Source organism: Gracilinanus agilis, chromosome 3 (genome assembly GCF_016433145.1).
Source record: "Gracilinanus agilis isolate LMUSP501 chromosome 3, AgileGrace, whole genome shotgun sequence".
Lineage (NCBI taxonomy): Eukaryota > Metazoa > Chordata > Mammalia > Didelphimorphia > Didelphidae > Gracilinanus > Gracilinanus agilis.
This window is the reverse complement of record NC_058132.1, coordinates 232,420,285-232,439,598: the sequence shown is the minus strand read 5'-3', so window position 1 is coordinate 232,439,598 and position 19,314 is coordinate 232,420,285.

Below are 19,314 nucleotides of genomic sequence, written 5' to 3'. Positions count from 1 at the left end.
TCTAAGACTGAACACTCTTCAGAGGTGACCTGGTTTGCCCTCCATGTAGATGTTTGTAATGGTTCCATTCAACTGGTTAGAATGGGGGTCTGCCCAATTCCACCTAACCTACATCATGTTTAGTTGAATTCCCCCCACCCAAGTCCAGCATTCTATCTAATAGGCAACTCTACCTCATTTTCATATCTTCTTGAGGATCTATAAGGTAACTAAATAGGTCCTAGCTTTAAAATGAACAAAAAGAAGTTTCATTTGTTGCCTCTCTCAAATGTAGGTTGAAGATGAGAAACAGATGACAAAAAAATAAATTTACATTGGAATCAATATGGTATGGTTAAGCAAAAGTCACTGGCAGGATTATTGGTAGTAGGAATTTTAAAGTTGTGCATAATTCAAAGAAAAATAAACTTAAAATGTCTTTTCTATCTATAATTTTTCCTGCTACACTATATATAATTACAGGAGCCTAGTAGTCAAGAAGAATGAACACCAATCCATTATTATAATCTAGACACAATAACTTTGTCAGTATTATTGATTCCAAAATATTTTTTTCCTTTCCTAGACAGGATGCCCACCCCCAAAATCTAAAACCTACAAGTTGTAATGCTAATGAAAAACAAAGTTCCTACAAAGGATCTGGAAGCTGTGTAAGTGATATTTTGCTTTGTCAAAAGAGATAACAAATGTCAATTTTTGTCTCACTAGTGCCTGCTAAAGTTGGATAAGAAATGACTTTACAATCCAACATGCCCTCCACCAAAGTATTGCTTGCTTTTTCCCATTTTCTTCCAATGGAAAAATCCTAGACAGCAAGGACCATTTGTTTTTCTTTGTAAGAAATCTGGCATTGCAGGTGGACATATAGAAAAGGTTTTTAATGAATCAATGCATTCAGGAACATTCATACAAATTCATAAATTAAACCATTCAAAATATGGTCATGCTAATATGATTTCATTTATTTCTAGTATTTTTAGACCCAGACTTTGGATCATGAGTTTGATTATGTAATATCTTGCTACTAGAAGACTGAAAAAAAGGAATAAAAGCTGTTAAGTTTTGCCAAAATAGGCTCATTTTCATAAATATATGTTAACCGTATAGATTAGGTCTTGGGAGATCATGTTTGGATCAGACTGGGCAGGAAGGCCAAATTAATGTCAAAATCAACATTTGGAGAGAAGAAAATCAAGCCAGAGTGTCATATGAAATAGTGAATCAAATCCTCATTGTATCCAGGTGGAATGTAGGCAAAGAAATACAAAACATACTTGTTAGACAATAACAAAGAAATAACTCGAATTCAAGAGTTCATGTTATTCAATGGAACAACAGGTTGTCACATATCTATAACCTAGATAAGTAGCTTTTTGGTTATGTTTTCTGAGTCAATGAATTTTTTTTGTAATTTCAATTATTGTATTCAATATAATTAGTTTTCTTTAAAATCCTATAGCTTTTGAAAAACTATTTATTAAAAAAATTTTTGAAAAAAATTCAGTCCATAAGCATTATCAGACAGTCAGATTTGTAAATGACACAAAAATAGGTTAAGAACTCTGTTTTTAACACTAGTTCACAAATTAACCATACTCATGTAAGCAACTAAGAGAGACTGACCTGAAGTTGGGACTCAAGCCAGAGGGTCAGATGAAATAGTGAATCAAAATCCTCATTGTATCCAGGTGGAATTTGAGGAGCCATGGAACTTGACTGGCACCACTTTATACTCTAAGTAGTAGAAACACTGTCTTGCATAGAGTAAAAGGTTTGTAAATGCTATGTGAGTTGAATTGAGTTTCAGAGGGCTGAAGTCTTATTAAGTTCTAAATGACCCCAGGCACATTTTTAATATATATGAGTCATAAATAGGCTAGACAAGGAAATCCACAAGAATTCTCTACCAGTGCAATGGGTGGGTGGGAAAGCTGCACTCCTGATTCCTTCACTCTAGCTTCTTTCTGTCTAATTGATTCCTTTCCCCAATGGAGGAGGAAGTACTGTTTGATCCTATTGACATAAATTCTTTATTTAAAAGTGTATTTATATATTAAATATATTGTACCTGTGAAATGTAGTGTTTCCTCATTATCACCAGGAACATTGTTTTCATAATTACTCTGTGAAATGCTGTTTGTGACATTCATTACAAGGTTAACAATTTGAAGAGGTTTCTATATTTAAAAGTTTTGATGAGAAATAATGCTCTGTATTTTCAGGGGTTTTTTGGTCAACATAACCAATGTATCTAAATGACATGAAACCATTTTTGCTAGTTTTAGGAATACAATGGATTGTTCTCCACATTTTCTAGAATGATTCATGATCAATTTTGACCAGCTGTCTGATATTAAGAGAAAATAAAGCTAATAATATTTATTAATTAATTAGAAATTAAGGGCAAAGACCTTTTCTATTTTTATTTGAGCAGCTGGTTTTCATTTAATCTAAGGCCTAAGTGATGAGGAAATGTTGAGATTTTCTAGATTTTGTTATATTGAAATTTTACTTCACTTATCAGATATATAATTGCATATCCCTCCATGCCAGGAATCCCAAAGGTATGGAGATATGAGAAATGCCTAAAATAAATTAGGAATAATAATTTGAACCCATCATTTCTCTTTATATAATCAATGAAAAGGGATTGGCGTGGGATGAAAAAGTTATAAGTAAGGTTATAAATCTTAAGGATATTATGAGAGACGCGAAGCATAATCTCAGTGAAAAACATCTCCCACTAAAGTATATTTCTTTCCTTCCCTTCAATGTCAATCTTCTTTAAATATATTTCCCTTTCACCAAATGTCTCTTCCTTTCCTCCATATTTTTCTCCATATCTTAACGCTTCGCATTCTGGACTCTGAACTTATCCCCGGAACAAAAGTACTCTCTTGAATGCTATGGAAGGTTCTAGTTAATCTCCTCAAACTCTCTACAATCTCAGAGACACAGTGCACTCTACGGAAAAGTATTCTATTTCCTTGAGTTTCTTCCTTCTAAACTCTTAATGTAAAAATTTTTTTAATGTTTAACTCACTTTATCTTTCTTCTCTACAAAACCTATTTGTTTTACTTGAAGAACTATATGACAATTGCTTTTAAGATTGTTGTGTTTTTTTTTATATTAGCAGGAATTTATCTGAAAGAAAGAAATGTATTATGGAAGACATTAAAAAATCCTGTGGAATACTATGGGATAGATTTTTGAATAGTAAAACTGAAAATAATGATGCTGATAGGATTTTTAGAATTAGATTTAACTGACATTGAATCAGTCCGTTGGCTACCTAATACTAATTTAGATGCACCCAATATAATCAATGAACCATGATTAATCAAAAATAAAAGTAGTACTGCTCTGAATACCAGTAGTAGATCTAAAAATATTGAAATATAAGGTAAGTGGGAAGAAAGTTTAAAGCAACTAATACTTATGTAACAGCAGTTTAAATATAAACTTTTAAAATTTATAATTTACTAAAGTATATTGAAAAGTATGATAAAATTCCATACAGTATTAATGAAACAGAGAATGTATTTCCCAAAGAAAACTATGTTGGAAACATTTGTATTAACATCATCTGAGCAAATGATAAACAGGTAAAAATACAATATATTTTGAAAAATAGACATCTATTCAAAGTCTAATGATTAAAGGGAATAATAGGTTTATATAATTGGATTTTTCAGATAAATTTTAAGTTGTTATGATATTAATGTCAGTCATAATAACTGTCATGAACATAGAGCTTTCAATTTTGCAAAGTGTTTCACATATTAATTGACTTGATCTCTAAATGGAATCTCTGCTAAGATCAAGACCTAAGAATGGAAACAACTCTGTAAATGCAGGCAATAAAATGTTAATAAACAAGTATAGAAAATGACTTATATATACACATATACATGTATGCATGGGCATATATGTTTATACATTTATGAGAATATATATGAGAGACGAGAGAGTATATGAGAGATAGATATGTATGTGTATATGAAGGAGAGACACAGAATGGGACACAGAGAGAGAGACAGAGTGGGACAGAGAAAGAGAGAGAGAGAGAATATATTGGGAGCATTATATGATGGATATTTAGGACCAGGTAATTATAGAAGTATTACTCTTACGGATCCCAGACTCAGTAATCGAAATATTTTATACATGGAATTAGTGGTAAGTACAATAAAATACTGAAGGCTTTAAACATTTATTGTCTATTCAATTCCTAACAAGCCTTAGCCCAGACACTAAAATTATTTTATAAAAAAAATTTTCTCTTTAACTGACAGATGACAAATGCATTACCACAAATGGAGAGTTAAAAATATCTTCAAGAAATCTGTGAATAAACTGTGAAGGGACAGAACCATTACCATAGACCAAACTATTATTTTATCAGGGCTTTATATGCTAATGTTGAATTCATATTTTAGAACATTGCTATAATTCCAAACACATTCACTAAAAGAGTAATTAATTGTAATATCTGCCAAATAGTATACTCTAGGTCATTGAGTTTTCTGATTAACAGAAGCTTAGCTAGAAAAACAATTTTGCTCCTACTCTTGTTGAATACCTTTCTAAAATATTTGATATTTAGTCTCTAAGATCTCTGGAAGGGACTTGTTTTTTTGGACCATATATAATTTGGTATGATTTTTTTTCCTGGAAAGGGAGGATTAGGAATTAGAGAAAATAAGTGCATGTTAATTTAAAGAAAATAATAAAATTATTTAGTCTACTTTGTGTTGTTTAAAGTGGTTGCAATTAATAAAATGTTTTAATTCATTTCCTTGTTTTAACAAATCAGAGTGATACATGGGAAATATTATCAGACTTGGTATAAGAAAACCTTAGTCCAAATTCTAGCTCTATTCCTTTTTGGCTATTTATCATGGGCAACTCAGCAAGGTAGCAAAATGAATAGAGATTAGGGCCTAAAGATAAAAATCAGTGAATACTTAAATAAATTTGTTTAGACCATTTACTAGAAGGTCAAGTATTTTGGACCTATGTGAGAAGACATGACTCATTGGAAAAAAAATTCATGATTTTAGAAGAAATTGAAGGCAAATGGAAAAAGGGACAGAACAGGATGAGATGTATAGATAGTATCATGAAAAAAATGAATATGAACTTGTACAGACTCCTAAAGATATTGGAAGATAGAAGGGCCTAGTGTGCTATAGTCCATGAGATGATGAAAAGTCCAACATAATTGAATGACTAAACAACAATAATAGAAACAAATATCTAGTATATGTCAGGGTCAGCACTTCCTGCCTCAATATACATCCTCTACCCATAATTTTACACTGCTTCAGAGAGACAGCATTAAAATAGCTCAGTGAGCTTTTAATAGTAGCAATGATAACAAAGATATGTCTAGTGAACTTAAGTACTTATTTGAACCTTGAGTCTCTCAAAATGCAGCAAGATCATAATTGTGTTAAACATTAAGTCTTATTGAATAGTTATGTAGATATAGACAATAGAGAAAATCAGGTTGAATTTGCCTTTAAATTATTTTGAAAAATAAATCCTTAATATAAACATATGAATATTTTTGCTACTTTCTCCTAAATGCAAAATGACAGAAAAATTTCTAGTTAATCTAGGGATTGTTAATTGGGTTCTTATTAATCAAGTTTATTAAGGTTTTATTGTATCTAAAAAATTTTTTTCTTAATAGCAACATGCCAAATGTCTCCAAAATCATTTTTAAAATTTAACAATAAACTACATTAATACTTTGCAGATTTAAATTAATAAAATTTTAAATAATGGACTGTTGATATTATGTATTGAGAATGTGGAAACTGAAAGTAGAAAATTTTCAAAAGCTCTGAGGAGAAGCACTATGAAACTTTGCATAAAGTAGATTATATGAAATCAAATTACACACTAAATGAGGAAAAAAGCTTCTAAATGTCTTTATTGGTGTGATAACTATACATTTTAAAATGGAATGAAGTAGCAAGCTTTATAATAACATCACAGTTTTTCCCTTCGAGAACAGTATTGTCAAATCCTAGTTAATGATCCTTTTTGAATCCCCCAAATTACAGAGTGAATGATGCAAGTTAATGTAATACATTGCATTTATAATGTTCCTGAAGTCATTTTTCCAACTTTTAAAGGGAGATTAATGCTATAATCCCATTAAAAGTTCATTAAAACATACTCAAAGTGGAGGGTGCAAAGTGTACACTTGCACAATAGATATGAGAACACAAATGAAAGGTTATCTATTACAAATAAAATACATAAGCTAATGTAGCTAGTAAAGATTCTTATCTAAGCATGTAAAGGACATGCTATATTTGGAGGTCACAAGGCATTTTAGAGAGCAACATTAGTGCCTTTCTGAAATCGTTGTTTTCAAAAGGCAAGCATCAGCTAAGTCACAAATGAAGGACTTCATCTTTCTTCTTATATAGGTCTGAGAAAAATAGACTAGATTTTACATCTCAGAAAATCCAGACCACTGCTACAATAATGTTCTTTTGAAAACAAAGCAATTTTAGAAAACAAGATGATCATCAAAACACATAGCCAAAATGTGTACTACTTGGTGGAATAGTAACATCATTTAACCATGACTATAGATTTGAATTATTTGAAAGTATATAATAATGTTATTATTATTAATTATTTGAATTTAAAAACAATCAGTAGAAGTATCCCTGAAATCTCCTCTACCTGTAAAAATGTCAAAGTACTGGGTTATGAAGTCTCTAAGTAAACAAATAGAATGGAAGATACTCTGAAGAAACCATGATGTTCATATTCTACCTTAAAATAAGGACAAAATGAAATGATATCAAAGAAATGATTTTCCTTGTATTTTTCTAGAAGTTTTTAATTAGTAGTTCATATTTTCTAAAATGTATTTTGATAACTTTAAGTCAATGAAATTCATTTCTGTAATAATTCAATGTGTTTTTTATTTAAACATATTATTTGGAGAAGGGGTCTATCAGCCTCAGTAAACTACCAACATGGGTCCATTACACAAACAAAATTTCAACAACTTTGTTTATACCAATTTTCAAGCAGGAAACTTTTTATGATTCTTTCAAACCTGTATAAGATTCATTGAGAATAATCACATTTTCTTCTGTAGGTAATTGGTAAAATAGAATAATGAAAAATTGTTATGAGACTAGAAACTCAGGAGACCTAAGTTTAAATCCTGGCATGGGGGATCCTCAGGGCCACTATATCTCTTAGCTTTAGGTCTCTCATCTGTTAAATGAGGCTAAAACTCTGTGGACTCCTACCTCAGATGGTCATTGTAAAGATAACTCTTTAAAAACATTAAACTAATATAAAATTTAGATTGACAAAAGAACCATATTAGTTATTTTTGTTTATTGATTTCTCTCATTTGCATGAGATATTCTGCGTTTTCTCCATGTCTAAACTTAGGGAAGCTATACATTCACATAATAGAAATGATTACTATTCAAGAAACTTATTTTTGATATATCTATATGAATTTTTCTCTCTATGTCATTATCCTCTCTCTATCTCTGTGTCTTTGTCTCTATATGTCTCTGTCTCTGTCTTTTTGCTCTCAAATGTCAGTATATACTCTTACAAAAATAATTTCAGTTGTATAAGTAGTAAAAATGGATATGCAAAACAGTTATAGTTACATTAGGATTCTAGGCTTAATTAAAACCTGAAAGTAGAGATCAGCATCACTGGCTAGAAGAGTTGTTACAGTATGAAATAATACTTCCACTTTTTCACAAAGAACAAAAATAAGGATATCTCCTATTCCATTGGCTCTGATCATTTTGCACAGTCACCCAGGATATTTAAATCTTGATGTTTTTCTAAGGTTTTAAGAATCTTACTTGATATTTTACCAATAAAAAAGTATTTAATAATTACCAATTGTGTGCCAGCCTTGGGTATATAAAGAGGGAAATAAAATAGTCCATGCTTTCAGTAAGATCACATTTTCTTAGTGGTGCCATGTACACATACACATATACATACCTTGCTCTCCATCGAGTAGAATTATTTTTTTCATCAGGAGGTGCTGGGAGAAATTACAATAACTTTGATGAAGAAAAAGACATTTTCTAGTAGATGTTATTACAATATCACTCTGTGGACAAAACAATAGGATCCTGTTATGCACAAAGGGCATCACTTATTTTTGTAGGAAATATTTTTTTGCTTATTGATTCAAATTGAGGAGAAGTGACTTGAAAGTTTCTTAACAAAATTTTTGTCAATGGTACTGATTTGTTCTGATATTATAATGAATACTAAGAAAGTTAGACAAAGTGAAATAGTATAGTTGATCAGTTCTTACTGGAAATATATAAAGATATCTATATATTGTATATATACATGTATGTATGTGTATATTTATGCAAACATACGTCTATTTGTGTACATAAAAAATATATGATTTTGTCATTGTGAGAAACATCTCCACATTGATAAACATATTTCATGAAAGCTACTCTGGAGAGATCATGATGTCCATATTTCTACCTTAAAATAATAGGCAAAGAGTTGGCCTTCAAGTAAGGAAGAACTCCCTTCAAGTCCTACTTCTTTCACATATTGGTTATGTGACACTGGGCAAGTCACTTAACCACTCAGGGATCTAGGTAGCTCTTTAACACCATAAATTCCAGAGAAATTTCTGGCTTGATTCTATAGAAAGAATTCCCTCACCAGGGAGTTCTTTTAACAATGAAATAATATATTTTAAAAAAAGAAAGAAAAGACATTTCTAAGGCTTTGACTTATAGCACAATCCAAACATCAATGGAATTATTGTATCTCTAATGAGTTTCTGAATCTCTCCAGTCTAACCTCTTCAGCTAGCAAAGTGATATTTATAAGGTCCAGGTTTGCCCATGTTACTCCAATGCTGAACAGACTACAAAGAACCCACCTCATTCCCTTTAGGATCAAATATAAACCCTATTCTTTGATGTTAGAAGCCTTTCACAACCTGGATCAAATCTTTCTTTCCATATTTGTTACAAAATATCTCTCATCTAACTCCATAATCTGGGGGAACTTGTTGCATGACCTTCCATTTCCACCTCCATGATTTTGCATAGTCTATGAGTTATGTTTGGATTGTAAGTTTCTAGAGGTTGGGGGCTTTCTTTTGCCTTTCTATATCCCAGCACTTAACAATGAGCCTGCCCCATAGTAAGATCTAAATAAATGTTTATTGAATTGAATTGAATTTCCTTCTTCCCCTCAACCTTTTGAAATCTCTTTGAATTTCAGCTCCATTGGTACCACCTGACAGAAAGCTTTCCCCAATTCCCCAGTTTTTAGTACTTCCCCCATCATTCAATTTTCTTTATATTATTTTTAAAACAACCATTTATTTATGTGTGTGAGTGTATTCTTCCTCCCCTAGAATATGAGCTCTGGAAATTGAGGATTATTTTTGATGTCCCTACTATACTTTTCCTCAAATGAGGTATAGTCTGGACTGAGTTAAAACCCTAGAGTAAACATTCTTTGTTCACTGCATAAGCCCTCATCTACCTTAAATTGAACCAAACACTCACACCAGTGAATGATATGAGAAGCAAATTAACAAAGGCTGAAGAAGCATGCCAACTTAACTAATGGGATCACTAAAAGGTTCTCAGGAAGCTTATGCAGTAATTTCACGTGCACAAATTCTCAAAATCCTTATAAATCCTGAGTGGCCCCACTTCCAGTTTGGTGTCACTACCTGAATTCTTTATGATATTTCAGTTTATTCAAAAGTCACAGTAAGAAAAGTTAAAGCTCACAGTAGTAAAAGTATACATTCTAATTTTACTCTTAAGGATAATGCTAAACACTCTAGAACCAAACCAAACACTGAATGTCCATGCTGAAGTTACCCATAGACAAGGAGATGAAGTTTTCATTCTACTTATCTATGATTCAGTCACAGTACATATTCAGAAGACATAAATGCATGATATTGCTTTGTTATTTTATTCTATCACTGGTTTTTGTGTCTGTTTCAGTGAAAGAATACTTCCCAACCTCACTTTTGATGACAGCAAAAGATCAAAGAGATCATGAAGATTCCATTGAAGCCCTAGAGAGTTCATTAGGATTTTCTAGGCTTAAATGGTTGACTATTATATATTAAACATTTTATAGGGAATCTACCACAGATTAAATAGCACTGGACAGTTACCTAAGGTAGAGAGATTCAAAAGGTCACAGCTAAATAATGCATATCTTTTAGGAAGAGTTTCCAAAAATGTGCAGATCTTTTTCAGAGATAAAGGTCTACAAAAGAACAGGAAACTATGCTATATTTATTTTATTTCAATTACAATAAAAATTTGGTGATCTGAAAAAAATACAAATCAGATATTTCATAAATAAGTTTTGAGGGTTGCATGGTGGTGCCACAGAGAAGATGGGGAAATTACACATTTTACAATTTATAAAGTCATTCAAGCAATTTAGACTGCTTACATCCTCTATTTTATTTATTTATATTTATTTTCCCACATTTTACCAAACTAAACAAAATAAGCATTTCCATATACAAAGAATAATATTGTGTGCAAATGAAATCATAAATCTCCTATATGTTTACTTTTCTTCATTTTTACATAATGAATCTGATCTACAAGAGATATCCTCAGAAAGACCAGAATGTACATATAAATTAAGTCTTTCATGTTTTACTTTTCTTTTCACTTTCTGGAGGTAACTTTCACATTTTATTCTTCCAGCATTAATTCTGTGACTGTGTATAGTATTCTCCTGCTTCTATTCATTTCACTGTTCATTATCTCATGTAGTTCTTTCCAAGTTATTTTTTTTTATTCAAATCAGTCATTATATCATTTCTTATTGTGCAGAAGCATTTCATTACAACCACAGAGCAAAATTTGTTTAGCCATTCCCCAAATGATGAGCATACTCTTAGTTTCCAGTGCTTTGATGCCATAAAGAAAGCTGCTATAAGTATTTTGGAGCATATGAATTCTTTTCTTCTTTCCTTTATCATCTTGGGAAATAGACCCAGCATTTTGGGTCTAAGGGTATACACAGGCAGCTTTTATTTTCAAGGGATCTTGCTATGAGTAGTTTAAAGATAATTAATATTAAATAGTAATAAAAATCTATATTGATAATATTTTAGGGTTTCCAAAATGTCTTATATAATATCTTCACTGTATTTTCCCAACTCCGTGGGGTAGCTAGTTATTAGAACGTTGTTTTGTTTTGCTTTGTTTTCATTTCATTAATGAGGAAACTGAAGTTCAAAAATACTATAGAGTCATAGGTTTAGAGTTAGAAGGAATCTCAGAGATCATCTAAAATTTATTTTTATGAGGAGAAAGTCTCTAAGGAGATTGAATGCACTCTCCAAGATCACAGAAAGAATTAGTAGGAAAGTGTATATTTGTATATAGGATCAGAGAATCCATATTCAGTCCTCTTTTCCTTGTCCCCAAAGGAGATGGGACTTATCCAAGGTTATATACCTCAGATTTCGTGAAGCTGCCTCTCAAATCCACATTTAATTCCAAAGGCAAGGTTATTTCTAATATAAAATACTTCTCATCTTTATCTTTTGCTCCATTTCATTTTTAATTACTATATCATCTTTATTTTCTACATACAATGCAAATAAAATGATGTAATTATAAGAGTTCACATAAATGTCATATACTGAACCAGTTAATTCAAACCCTTAGGCATTGTGCACCTCACAAAATGATTCTTTAAAACACATTTAAAGCAAGCATAATAGGGAAAGTTACAAAGTCACATATCTGCATAGTTCCTGACTTTTAAATTTAACATCTTAAATACTGGGGTTATTATATGCCTCAAAATGAATAAAAATATTTTGGGCTTTTTTTTGTAATCAATAAGGTCACCTAGAATTTAATATCACTATAATTAACTGAAATAACTAAAATGATTGTAATATTAATATTAATTATTGTATTCATAATAATCATGTTCATTAAAAGTAGACAGTAATAAACTACATAACTACGAGAAACTGTACGGCATAATGGTTAAGAAGTAAATTTTGGATTTAGAAAGGCTGGGCTTCAAGTTCTCCTTCTGACACACCCTGTGTGGACAAATACTATAACTTCTCAATGTCTACAGAATATTCTCTAAAGCTATTAAATATAGATGATTTTCAAATCTGTGCCAATGAGGAAATATTCCTTTTAGAAGTTACCTAGATAAATAAAATCACAGATCATTGCTAATAAAAAAAGGAATAAATTAGCAAATTGTTCACCCCAAAGATAGGCAGATGAATGAATGAATGAATGACTAAATAAATAAATAAATAAAATGTCAATAAATTTGAAAAATATGAATTAGATAGCCTGCCTTTATTTTGTTATCCAGAATAAAAATTAGGGGATAATTTTTACCACTTAGTTACACTTTTCCAATATGTAGTACTAATGGAAGTTATTGTCTCAGTTGTTTTACATAATACATAAGATATTAAGATACAAAACAGGAAAATAGAAAAGATAGCAAAAACTCAATAATTTTATGGGATAAAAAAAGATTCAACTCAACAAACAAGAGTATAGTTGGGTCTAGAAACAGACATAGTAAATTACGTGTTCTTGTTTTAGGGAAAGAAGATATTGAAGGGTTTAAAAGAAAAATAAATATTGCTGGAAAAGTCAGCTTAGAGAGAATGAGAAATGTCAAAAATGAAATTCTGAAAGCACCTATGAGAAATGAAAATTTATATTTTTCTATGGTGACCAAAATGTTCCATAGCAAAATTGATCAGCAACTTATACTTCAAAAATTTCTAAAAATAAAAGCAAAGAAAATAACAGAAGAACAAAATAATATTGCAAAATCCTCTAAAAACCCAAGGAAAGAGTGCTGAAGACAAAATGAATGGAGGATTCAGGGAAATGCTAAGTACAAGAAAAAGGAATTTTTCTAACTATAATTAGAGGACAAGGAGCATGAAATAAGGAATAAAACCATTGGTCAGAGTGAACAGAATGATAACTGATGACAAAGAAAGCAGAGCTGTTCAGTTTTTAATTTGCTTATTCACTTGAGAAAAAGATGCACCTACCATTCTTTTGAATATTTAGAAGATGCAGCTTTAGTGATTAGTCCCTTAGGTCAAGGAAACCATATGTGACCTGTTTAGAGGTGTTCTCTACATTCCTTCAGAGATAACTGAGGGAAAAGAAGTGTGTGTTTTCCTTCATTCGGGTCTTAATTTATACCATGTTTTTCTGTTACTTGTGATTACTACTCTTCATTTAAGTATTATTTTTCAAAAAAATTAAACATAAAAATATATAGTGAAATGTAAACCAAGGTAAAAATGTTGAAGTAGATTTAAAAGATACACATTGATCTAGAGAAGCCTCTTGTGGCCAAACTCAAATGGTGGGTTATGGTCATTACTATGCATTGTGGTTGGGGGACTAGGAGCTCTCATCTTCTGTCTGGTGTGAGAAGATATATCTTATTTACCCAAAAAGAGAGAAATAAGGTTGTGATCAGTCTATTGGTCAAGGTAAAACAACTCTTTTAGTACTTATCAGACCCTGAAAAGAAAGTAATCAAGTAGTATTATAAATCCCAGTAAGTCACGCTTATATATATATATATATATATAGGCTTCTAATATTTCTTGCTCCTAACATTTTCATATTTGTTGGTCCTTAAGATTAGAAAGGAAGTCGAAGATGAGGTTAGTTTGAATGAACAAATATTTCACTATTAAATTTGACACAAAGTATTGTGGGTCTAAAATAACATATATACATATACACACATATATTAGTTCTTATTGTTCTTCAATCATGTCTGATTCTTCATGACCCCATCGAGCTTAGCACACCAATGCTATCCATGAGATTTTCTTGGCAAAGACACTGGAGTGCCTTTTCATTCTCCAGTGGATTGAGGCAAACAAAGACTTGCCCAAAGTCATAGCTAGCAGTTGTCTGAAGATAGATTTGAAGTCAGGTTTTGCTGACTCTGAGCTCAGTGCNTATATATATACATATATATAGGCTTCTAATATTTCTTGCTCCTAACACTTTCATATTTGTTGGTCCTTAAGATTAGAAAGGAAGTCGAAGATGAGGTTAGTTTGAATGAACAAATATTTCACTATTAAATTTGACACAAAGTATTGTGGGTCTAAAATAACATATATACATATACACACATATATTAGTTCTTATTGTTCTTCAATCATGTCTGATTCTTCATGACCCCATCGAGCTTAGCACACCAATGCTATCCATGAGATTTTCTTGGCAAAGACACTGGAGTGCCTTTTCATTCTCCAGTGGATTGAGGCAAACAAAGACTTGCCCAAAGTCATAGCTAGCAGTTGTCTGAAGATAGATTTGAAGTCAGGTTTTGCTGACTCTGAGCTCAGTGCTCTATTTTGTTGAGCCACCTCACTGCCTACATATGCATACACATGCATATTACCCATTAACATTTACATACATGTGAGTGTATAACAAAAGGGTAGTAGTTCTTCATCAAAACAGAGATTTAATAAACTGTTGACAGGGCCAAAGACTAGTACAAATATTTTGGAAAATAATATGGTAATATGGAATAAGAATCACAAAACTGGAAAGGTAAAAATGATGATGATGATATGTTGAAAGCCCTTAGATGTAAAGAGCCAATTGGAGAAATAGGGTCAAATTTAGGGCCTGTTATCTGGATTCCCTACATGACCAATCCAGGCTGAGGCAGTCTTTGTGTTTGGTCCTGGTCACCTCAGCCCTGAAAAGCTCTGGTACCAGCAGGTAGATTAATCCAAAAACAACTTGACCCCTCCAAGAGGCTATTAGGAGTCATTTAGAGAAACAGAGTCTGTAATAGATGTTTTATCTGGATCCCATTACAAAATCATCGGCAAGTAAAACTGTGTGTATGATTTTTCTGCACTGCATGTCAGATGCAGATAGAATGGACCATCTAAGGTGAAAATCTGAGGCTCCTCTTTTGACTCATTTTTAGATCCCCACATTTTCTCAGTATTCTTATTGGAAAGCTTTGAGTCCTTAACCAGACCAGTAGCTACTGAGTTAACAATTCCTCTCCTTGACAGTTTCTCTCCTTGATAATTAAGAAGCCTGAAACCTAAAAAATATATTACTTAGATAAGGACTGGAGCCGGACAATTTAGTCCAGACTATCTGACCAGGTGCAGATCTGTAAATCAAGGCAGAACGCAATTAGTAAACATCTCCATGAAATTTATTTCTGCTTCCAGAATTATCCCCTACTAATTGGTGGTTGGAATTTGGCCCTTGTCCTTGCACCCATATCTCTATTTTTTAGGCTTTAATGAATTGTGTATGATTTGTAACCCCTTCACAGCTGTGATTCTTTCTTTGTGTTCTTTGTTTGAAACCAGTATAAAATAAAGTCCAAAATCCCACAGCGTTGGATCAGCATGGGCTAACCTCTAGTTCGGCTGTTCTCAGTTTCTTTTTCCTGTCTTAGCAATCTGACGCCGTAAAACGCCACTCAGGACCCCTACCATATAGAGCTGGTCCTCTATAATGATAATAATAATTTATAAAGTGTTTTAAGAATAGAAAAAGGCTTCTTCTGTATTGCTCACATTTGAAAGGAAGATAATATTGAGCAAATCTATTTGAGTACCTCTTTCAGTTTTATATCCCCACTCTCTCCACTAGTTCTCTCTCCCTGGTTTCTCTCTAGAACTGTACTCTAAAAATAGTAGACCCAGTAAAAGTTTGTGCTTTCCTTATGTATCTGCTAGCTCCCTCTTCATTTCTTTCCTTTTTCAGATGCATTTCCAATATCCCAAGAACAGGCAGTCACTTAATTGAATTTTAGGCCTTTATCTCTTCTTTTTCCTACCATATCCCTTGATAATATAATCTTTTGCCTGGGTTCCATTAACATCTTTACACAGTATATTCCCATACATGTAGGTTTCAAAATATAATGTAATCCAATGTACTGGCTAGGCAATTTGGAATTAAGTGTCTTGCCCAGGATCACACAGCTAGGAAGTGTTTTAGGCCAGTTTTGAACTCTGAACCTCCAGTCTCTAAACTTTGCTTTCTATCCACTGACCTATCTACCTGCCCCCAGACCAATTTTTCCTTTGAGTCATTCGGGGTCATCATCTCAGATTTTTCTTTGACTCTTCCCTTCTGTCATCATTTCCCTGCTATGTCCATTCAACTGTTAAGTCTTTTTAATTATACCTCTGCTATGTCTTGCATCATTCCTTTTTTTTACTCTTTTACAAAAATTATTCTAGTACAGAGCTAAATTATCTCTCATTGAGAGTATGGCAGTAACGTCTTAAATTGTTTTTCTATCTTCAATTTGTAACTCTCCAATTTCTCCTACATACGGTTGCAAAAAAAAAAAAAAAAAAAAAAAAAAAGTCTCTCTGAATCACGATTGACCTTGTCTCTTAATTGCTTAAAAAGCATTTAGTGGCACCTTACTGCCACTTAAAGTATAATCTCTTTAGCTTAGTACATTAGCCTTTCTATTATCTGATTCCATCTTACCTTTCTGTACTTATTTCATGTTATTTCCCTTTATAGATCTTTTGTTACAGTTAAATTGAACTACAAGTTGTTTATAGAACAAGATATTTCACACCTTCTGCCTCTATAGTTGTAGAAACCACATCTCATGTCTGGGATCTTTCATTTTCTGCTTGGGAGGAGCAACCCATTGCTGGGCCCAAGTTGAAAGAAGTTATTCCATGTTTGACCAGTGACTAACATGCCTATACAACGAAAATTTCCTACATAACTCACACCTTGCTTGGTCAGTTAAATTTCGCATTAGGAATGCAAGATTAGCAAATAATGATACAATCTATGTATATTATTCCATCCTAGGAAGCTATTTGTGGCATTAATTAGAGTCCCAGACCTGGAATCAGGAAGACTTGAATTCAAAACTGGCCTTGGATGTTTACTATATGTTTGACCCTCAGGCAAATCACTTAACCACAGTCTTCCTTAAGTTCCTCCAATGTAAAATGGAAAAAAAAAAAGAATAGCAACTACCTACCTTCCAGAGTTGTTGTGGGGATCAAATAAAATAATTATTTTAAAGTATTTATCAAAAGGTCTGGCATACATCATAGGCAACATATAAATATTAATTATTTTTATTATTCTGTGCCTGTGAGTCTATAGGATAATAATAATAAACTGGATAATAAACTGGATGTCTCATGAACCTTTGGATGCTTATGTAACTGCTTCATTCCTCCTCAGTCATGATCCCCTCACATTGATTTTTATAATTCAAGACTAAGCTCTCATGTCACTTTCTTCCTGAAGGCTTCTTTAAATGTCTCCCCAAAATTAGAATTGTCTGGCTGCTTTAATTTTTATAGATTGTTTTTTCTGATATCTTCTTTGTCCTCCTTTGCATTTTATCCCCTCACTGTTCAGTCCATCACTAGATATAAATTGCTTGAAATCAGTGACTATTTGCTTTTGTTTGCATGTGTGCACGTGTGTTTGTATCCCTAGCACTTAGTCACTTAGAAAATGTTTATTGAATTCGATTGAGCTGTTTGATACAATAAATTAACTTCTCCTACAAATACTATGAATTGACTGTAGTTACCTCATGTTTGGGTCCCATCTTATCAGTATTTGGGATGGAAAAAATGTTTTCTCTAAGAACATAGGCTGAACAATTTCTTAGTTATGTTCAGTTAAAGTGACATGTCTAATGTCAATAATAGTGACTCTCTTTCTGAGCTGATGCTAAGGCTACTAAACTAGACTTAAATCAGTCATTCATATTCAGCCTTCACTTTCTTTTCACTCTCTCCAGAAGAAAGAAGGCTAGCAAAGGGTAGTCTGAAGGTGGTGTAGATAGGGAAATGAAAGTACTTAATTTAAAGATGGGAGTAGGATGACAAATATGGAAATAATTGATTTCATTGATTTTTACCATCCTCTCCCTTTTCTGATTTTTAAAATCGGATTCTAGGAATTCAGAACATCCAAGATTCTCAGTGAACTGGCATTCTAACAAAAAGGAAACCTATACTGTCTAATTTCCCTTCTCATTAAATTTGGCTCTTAAATAGTAGATTTGGCTCTTGAAAGTAGATAATTTACTTGGTTAACTTAGTCTCATGCCATAATTGTATACTTTCCAAATAGAAACACTAGGGAAAGAAATGCTTTCATTTCACATATCTGTTTATCAGAGACTTTTAACTATGTTACAAGACCTTTCAAATCTCAAACAGAGTGAAACAAATGAAACATGGGTGCTAGTTTCATTAGCATTTAATGAATAACATATTAGTTTGTCAGTGCTAGTAATCTGAACTTGTCTTCCTCCTGAGTTTTTCATTTATATTATCTTCTTTTATGCAAATTAAGGAACTACATAAACACAATTAGATGTGGCAGCTATCTCTGTAACAAATAACAGAAAAGGGGCTTTACAAAATGCATTACAGATCTTTCCCTTTTCACACTATGAAGGATCAAATATATCAGTTCAGGCAATCTTTAGTCTTAGCTTTCATCTCATGTAAGTTAGAGAGGAAGATAATACAAAGTTAAAAGTTTCTATGAAAATAAATTAAGTTGTTTTTTCCCTTGTTTCCATTTTTCCTTATGCATAATTCATTTTATGAAGTCTTGGGAGATGCACATTATAGCATCTCTGTTAAATTCAGGGGTTCACTCACCTAGAATAAACAACATATCCAAAGCATGGCCCAGTGAACAGATTTTACATTCTTTCCTACTTTGAGGCATTATTTGGCATTACACACACACAGCAACACTCATTGGCTTCTTTAATGGAAAATAAATGTTTGTCCCAGGTTCTTCTAGAACCGTCAATATAATTAATGGGAGGAGAAATGGATCATAGAGTCAAAGTCAAAAAGGATCTTTTAGGTCATCTGGTCCAACTCACTCTTTTCCAAGGGGGAAAAAAAGCAGATCCAAAACCTCATTTAACTTGCCAAAATCACTCACAAAGAAAGTGACAAAAAACCCATGCTTTTTTTATGACTATTTCTGTCTATCTCAATGTCTATCATTTTATTACCATCTCTATATGGCTGGATATTTGAAGGGAGGTAGCTATGACCCTGCTTTGATTTTATTTTTGAGTCAAACTTTTAAATAGTAGCTTGTTGAAGTTAAGCAAAACTTTACAATGTGATATATATTATTTGGGCCTCCTTGCCATTTGGGGAAGGAAAAGTAAGTCTGTTTTCCCACTCTTAAATTGGCCTTTGGGAAAGGATAAAG